Here is an 8,120-nt window from a genome sequence, read left to right as displayed (position 1 = left end):
GGTGCCTGGCACGGCACGTCCGCGAGGCCGCGCGCCGTCAAGGTCGGCATCGTCATTGCCGGCCACAACGGACAGCGTGGCCGCAAGGTCGCTCCCCTCACTCAGTGGGTGTCGTCACAGGCCGGACGTCTCGGCCGGCGTTGGTATCTCGAACTACAGTGGTTCGTAGAAACACGTCTACATACACACTCCTCAAGCCACCGAGTGGTACAAATCGGAGGGTACTTTGTCCCGCTACTGGTTATTTCTTTTCCTGTTCCACGCGCACATGGAGAGAGGGAAAGTCATCTATATGCCTCCGTATTGGCTTTAACTTTTATTATGCTGTCTTCGCGAAATGTACTTTGCCGGTAGTAGGATCGTTCTGCAGTCAGCTGCAAATGCCGCTTCCCTAAATTTTCTCGATGGTGTTCCGCGGAAACGAAGTCATCTTCCCTCCAGGAATTCCTATTTGAGTTCATGACGTATCTCCGTAAAACTCGTGTTCGTCGGACCTACCAGTAGCATATTTAGCAGTTCGCAACTACAGTGTGTCCGAAAAGTCTTTCCCTGATCACATAAATTCATAATCCAGGCTAGAAGTAAGATAGAAATATGAAACTGGTGTCTAATTGTTAACAAACTATCAAAGTTTTCTTCACACATCAGTAAACTTCCACATGAGCACCCTTGGTAGCACGTATCACATCTAGGCGATATTCAGTTTCCGTCCACACATTAGCCAACATCACTGGATGGATCGATTCAACGACTGTGGTTACCCGTTGCCGCATGGTCTCAAGATCTGGTACACCTCCTCCTTGACATAACCCCATAAAAATAAGTCTAATGGGACTATGTCAGGAGAGCGTGGAGGCCAAACCGTTGGCCCGTCACGACATTTCCATCGCCCAGGAAAGGTCATATCGAGATAGGTACGGATGTCTAAACCCAAATGAGGCGGTGCACCATCTTGCTGAAACAAGACATCGGGGTGATACTGAAGCGGCTGAGGAACAGCATACAGTTGCAACGTGTACAGATACACTGCAGATGTGATGGTAGCCTCAGCGAAGAAGAATGGCCCGATAATTCGATCGTGCAATAGCGCGCACCAAACATTCACCTTTGGACTGCCTCTGGTGCACTCCATGACTTCGTCAGGGGGTTGTGAACCCCAAATGCGCACATTATGGCGATTCACTACTCCACTGACAAAAAAGGTCGCTTCGTTGGAAAAGGCAATTCGTCTGAGGTAACCATTATCGTCCTCAATACGTGATAGCATTTCGACCGCAAAGTCATATCGACGTGCACTGTCATTGGGCAATAAGGCCTGAACGATTTGCACTTTGTATGCACGAAACAATAAACGTTTGAGTAAAATGTCATGGAGAGAGCTTTTTGGCATCTGTTCAAATGGTTCAAATGGCTCTGAGCACTATGGGACTTAACAGCTGTGGTCATCAGTCCCCTAGAACTTAGAACTACTTAAACCTAACTAACCTAAGGACATCACACACATCCATGCCCGAGGCAGGATTCGAACCTGCGACCGCAGCAGTCGCACGGTTCCGGACTACGCGCCTAGAACCGCGAGACCACCGCGGCCGGCTTTGGCTTCTGTAATTCGCGTGAGGTCCTGCGCACCGATTTCTTCGGACTTGGCAGAAAAGACTGCCTTACAGCTTCCACCCTGTCTGTTGAGGTTCTTGGTCGACCAGACCTCGGAAAGCAAGCAACCGATCCTGTGTTCTTGAACTTCTCATACCAGGCTATAATGCTCTTGACATCAGGTGGATTCCTTCCAAATGTCGTCTGGAAGTGTCTGTGCACTGTGGTTGGTGATCGTGTCTCATGGTACCACGGGACACACTGTGCCTTCTCCTGATTGGTTAACATGGCTTCTTGGGCACTGCACCTCCTCCACTACTTACGTACTGCAAACCTAAAACAGAAAAATAACTTTGATAGTTGTAAACAATTCTACACAAGTTTCATATTTGTATCTTACTCCTAGCCTGAGTTATCAATATATGTAATCAGGGAAAGTCTTTTCGGACACGCTGTAGATTACTTCGATGTCGCCCTTTAATCCGACCTTGGGGGATCCCAAACACTCGAGCGGTGCCCAACAGTGAATCGCAACAGTGTTTTATACATGGTTTGGTTTGCACACGAGCCACGCTATCCTAAAATTCTCCCAGTATTCGCTTTCGCTCTATTTCATATCGCTTTACAACATTACTCCTAAATAGGAGGGCGTGCTGGAAAGTAACGCATACGGTCTTTTTATGTGACAAATATTTAAGTTTTTTTTAATGAAATAAACTTTATTAGCATTCTACGTCTTTATTCTTCATGTCTTCGTGTTTACTGCACAACACAGTTACGCAGGCGACGAACATATTTCTCCCAACGCGAGACCGCCATGTTAACAGCATTTGTTTTATCTAAGAAAGGTAAAGGCACCAGACAGTCGTGGTGCAAAATGTTCGAAATTCTGAGGTTGGTTCAAATGGCTCTGAGCACTATGGGACTTAGCTTCTAAGGTCATCAGTCCCCTAGAACTTAGAACTACTTAAACCTAACTAATCTAAGGGCAGCACACATATCCATGCCCGAGGCAGGATTCGAACCTGCGACCGTAGCGGTCGCGCGGTTCCAGACTGTAGCGCCTAGAACCGCTCGGCCAGAAATTCTGAGGAATTTAGGGGTAAGCAGCAGGGGAGACGGTGGTATACAACATGTACAAGGGCTAAGGGGCAATAATAAGACCAAGAACGAAGGGCTAGGATTAAAAAGGGTGTAAGACAGGGCTGTTAGTATTTTGCACCTGCCGCTGAATCTGTACATCGAAGAAGCAATGATGGAAACAAAAGAAGGATTTGAAAGGTTGAACAGCGGAATTAAAATTCAAGGCGAAAGGATATCAGTCATGCGATTCACTGATGATATTGCTATCCTCAGTGAAAGTGAAGTAGAACTACACGATCTGCTGAATGGAATGGGCAGTCTAATGAGTACAGGATGTGGATTGAGAGTAAATCGAAGAAAGGCGAAAGTAATGAGAAGTAGCAGAAATGAGAGGAGCAAGAAACTTAACATCAGGAATGATGGTCACGAAATAGATGAAGTTGAGGAATTCTGCTACTTATGCAGCAACGTAATCCATGAGAGACGGAGCAAGGAGGTTATCAATAGCAGACTAGCCCAGCAAAAGGGGGAATTTATGTCCACGAAAAGTCTACTAGTGGGCCTTAATTTGAGGAAGGAATTTCTGAGAATGTAAATTTGGAGCAGAGCATTGTATGATAGTGAAACATGGACTATGGGAAAACCGGAACAGAAGACGATCTAAAGACTTGAGTTATGGAGCTACAGGCGAATCTTGAAAATTAGATGGACTGGATAGGGTAAGCAATGAGGAAGAATCGGAGAGGGAAGGAATATGTGGAAAACACGGACAAGGAGAAGGGACAGGATAGTAGGATATCTGTTAAAGCTTCACGGAATGACTACCGTGCTACTAGGAAAAAACTGTAGAGCAAAACTGAGAGTGGAATACATCCAACTATAAATGAGAAAGAAAAACCTACGTCTTCGTATTTAATCGACTGGACTGTGTCAACGAGCATACAACCAACACTGTATTCGCACATTGAAGGATTGTGTTTGCCACTCATCTGCATTACCTTACATTTTTTCGTTAAGAGCAAGCTGACGTTCATAGCACCAAACATAACTTCTGTACATGTCATCCTGTATCCTCCTACACTCACTCAGTGACAACACTTGCCCGTGCACTAGAGCGTCATCAGGAAACAGTCGCAAATTGCTGCTTACCCTACCCGTCAGATCCATTTTGTAAATACGGTCTTCTAGGAGGGATGGTCAGTATTCAGGGATATGGCAAACACGATCATTCGAATCAAAAAAGTGCAGTAAATATGGGGTTTACATGACCTGTCTCAAACGCTTTCTGGAAAACTAGGGACATGGAATATGCCTGGTGGCCCTTCATGGTCTGCAAGTCAGGTTATCTCGTGGGAGAAATGAAAGTTGAGTTTCGTACGAGCGATGCTTTCTAAACTCGTTATGATTTGAGCACAGAAACTGTCCTGTCTCGAGGAAGTTAACACTTAACAGCCAGAGCATTGTGACAACCGAACTGTATAAACCGGTCCCGGCGATAGCAGCGTCACCTAGCGAGTAATGCCTGCTGGTCAGTCACACGCACGATGCATGTAGTATCATTGAGCGTCCCGTCCGTGTGTAGAACGAGGTTGTTGTTGTCTTCAGTCCTGAGACTGGTTTGATGCAGCTCTCCATGCTACTCTATCCTGTGCAAGCTTCTTCATCTACCAGTACCTACTGCAACCTACATCCTTCTGAATCTGCTTAGTGTATTCATCTCTTGGTCTCCCTCTACGATTCTTACCCTCCACGTTGGCCTCCAATTCTAAATTGGTGATCCCTTGATGCCTCTGGACATGTCCTACCAATCGATCCCTTCTTCTAGTCAAGTTGTGCCACAAACTTCTCCCCAATCCTATTCAATACTTCCTCATTACTTATGTGATCTACCCATCTAATCTTCAGCATTCTTCTGTAGCACCACATTTCGAAAGGCTCTATTTTCTTCTTGTCCAAACTATTTATCGTCCATGTCGCCAACTGCCCAACACTACAATGGCGAATATTACTCCAACAATGCAAACCAACCACAGACTTCACACAGCACAGTCAGTGATTTTCATATAAAGAGCTACAGGGCGTTACCAACATAAAAACCTAAACAGCCTACTTACATCGTGATGGCCAAGGAGTGTCGTACACTGGTTGCAGACTACGCACACCCCTTCATGACATCATGTTTCCCAACGTCAGTGGCATTTTTCAACAAGGTAATGCGCCACCTCACAAGGCTATGAGTGTGATGGAGTAGTCCGAGGAACACAATGGCGAGTTCCAATTGATGTAATGCGCCCCCCCCCCCCTCCAACTCGCCAGAACACATCTGCTATTTGAGTGAACGTGGCTTCACAGCTCAGCGCTCCCACCGTCGGCATTTACGGGAATTAGGTGACCTTATATGTGCAGATGTGGTGGCAACTCCCAGCAGGACCTACCATGGCCTCAGTGCTTCCATTCCACGACGCGTCACCGCTGTTACCCGTGCCATAGATGAAATACTGGTTGTTAGGTAGGTGGACATAATGTTCTGTCTGATCAGTGTATAACGTTCGAACTTACACTGAAACTTCCTGGCAGATTAAAACTGTGTGCCCGACCGAGACTCAAGCTCGGGACCTTTGCAATTCACGGGCAAGTGCTCTACCATCTGAGCTACCGAAGCACGACTCACGCCCGGTACTCACAGCTTTACTTCTGCCAGTATCTCGTCTCCTACCTTCCAAACTTTACAGAAGCTCTCCTGCGAACCTTGCAGAACTAGCACTGCTGAAATAAAGGATATTGCAGAGACACGGCTTAGCCACAGCCTGGGGGATTTTTCCAGAATGAGATTTTCACTCTGCTGCGGAGTGTGCGCTAGTATGAAACTTCCTGGCAGATCCTTTCAGGAGTGCTAGTTCTGCAAGTTTCGCAGGAGAGCTTCTGTAAAGTTTGGACGGTATGAGACGAGATACTGGCAGAAGTAAAGCTGTGACTACCGGGCGTGAGTCGTGCTGCGGTAGCTCAGATGGTAGAGTACTTGCTCGTGAAAGGCAAAGGTCCGGAGTTCGAGTCTCGGTCGGGCACACAGTTTTAATCTGCCAGGAAGTTTCATACCAGCGCACACTCCGCTGCAGAGTGAAAATCTCATTCTGGAAACATCCCCCAGGCTGTAACTAAGCCATGTCTCCGCAGTATCCTTTCTTGCAGGAGTGCTAGTTCTGCAAGGTTCACAGGAGAGCTTCTGTAAAGTTTGGAAGGTAGGAGACGAGCTACTGGCAGAAGTAAAGCTGTGAGGACGGGGCGTGAGTCGTGCTTCAGTTGCTCAGATGGTAGAGCACTTGCCCGTGAAAGACAAAGGTCCCGAGTTCGAGTCTCGGTAGGGCATACAGTTTTAATCTGCCAGGAAGTTTCATATCAGCGCACACACTGCTGCAGAGTGAAAATCTCATTCTGCGAACTTACACTGTTGGTCCTTAAAATTGCAGTACCACGAACGTGGCATACTACAAAGCTCGGACTGGCATGAGGTACGGGGGTAAGTCAAATGAAAACCTTAAATGATCTTTTTTTTTTAAAAAAAAAGGTTTAAATTGCTCTGAGCACTATGGGACTTAACTTCTGAGGTCATCAGTCCTCTAGAACTACTTAAACCTAACTAACCTAAGGACAGCACACAACACCCAGTCATCACGAGGCAGAGAAAATCCCTGACCTCGCCGGGAATCGAACCCGGGAACCCGGGCGTGGGAAGCGAGAACGCTACCGCAACTAACCTTAGGACATCACACACATCCATGCCCAAGGCAGGATTCGAACCTGCGCGTATAACGGTCGCGCGGTTCCAGACTGTAGCGCCTAGAACCGCTTGGCTACTCCGGCCCGCCAGTTTTTTTAAAAATGTTATTTATTGTGCAGAAGTGGTACAAAGCTGTATCACTTTTCAATATAATCTCCCCCACGCTCAATGCAAGTCCTCCAGCGTTCACAAAGTACACAAATTCCTTTAGAAAAAATTCTTTTGGTAGTCCGCGCAACCACTCATGCATCGCGTGGCGTTCTTCTTCATCAGAGCCGAACTTCTTTCCTCCCATTGCGTCTTTGAGTGATCCAAACATGTGGAAATCACTTGGGGCAAGGTCTGGTGAGTACGGTGGATGAGGAAGACACTGAAAATGCAGGTCTGTGAGTGTGTCAACTGTTCTACGGGCAGTGTGGGGCCTTGCATTGTCATGTTGCAAAATGACACCTGCTGACAGCAGTCCACGTCACTTTGATTTGATTGCAGGCCGCAGATGATTTTTTAGATCTGTGTACGATGCACAGGTGACAGTGGTCCCTCTAGGCATGTTATTCTCGAAAATGACTCCTTTTTCGTCCCAAAAGAGAGTCAGCATAACCTTCCCTGCTGATGGTTCTGTTCGAAACTTCTTTGGTTTTGGTGATGAGGAATGGTGGCATTCGTTGCTCACTCTCTTCGTTTCCGGTTGGTGGAAGTGAACCCTGGTTTGTCCCCAGTAACGATTCTTGCAAGGAAGCCATCACCTTCTAGTTCAAAGTGCCGAAGAAGTTCTTCACAAGCATCCACACATCGTTCTCTCATTTCAGGAGTCAGCTGCCGTGGCACCCATCTTGCAGACACTTTGTGAAACTGGAGCACATCGTGCACAATGTGGTGTGCTGACCCATGACTAACCTGTAAACATGCTGTAATGTAATTCAGTGTCACTCGGTGGTTTTCCTTCACTATGACTTCAACTACTGCAATGTTCTGTGGAGTCACAACTCGCTGTGCCTGACCTGGACGAGGAGCATCTTCCACTGAAGTCACCCCATTTGCGAACTTCCTACTCCATTCGTAGACTTGCTGTTGTCACAAACATGCATCACCGTACTGAACCTTCATTTGTCGATGAATTTCAATATGTTTCACACCTTCACTACGCAAAAACCGAATAACGGAACCCTGTTCTTGCCTGGTGGAAGTCGCAAGTGGGGCGGCCATCTTTATACTGATACTGCGACGGTATGTGTGCATCTGCACTATGCTGCCACCTACAGGCCATTCTGCACGCTGTTTCTAACACGCTTACCAACTTACAGGATAACGGCGCGAAATTTCGATTTGTTATTACAAATTTAACGTTTCCATTTGACTGACGCTCGTATATAACACAAATGAAAATGATTAGCTGCTGAAAGTAGGTACAAGAAACGGCGGTTGGACAAATAAACTGAAGTACCAGAATAAATGGTATAGGCATACGTAATCAAATACAGAGATATGTAAACAGGCAGAATAGGGCGCTGCGGTCGGCAACGCCTACATAAGACAAGACCTGTCTGGCGCGGTTGTTGGATCGGTTGCTGCTGCTGCAATGGCACATTATCGTGATTTAAGTGAGTCTGAACGTGGTGCTATAGTCGGCGCACGAGCGATGGAACACAGCACATCCACGATAGCG

This window comes from Schistocerca gregaria, chromosome 9 (genome assembly GCF_023897955.1).
Source record: "Schistocerca gregaria isolate iqSchGreg1 chromosome 9, iqSchGreg1.2, whole genome shotgun sequence".
NCBI classification, from domain to species: Eukaryota; Metazoa; Arthropoda; class Insecta; order Orthoptera; family Acrididae; genus Schistocerca; species Schistocerca gregaria.
Note: the sequence above shows the minus strand (reverse complement) of the source record.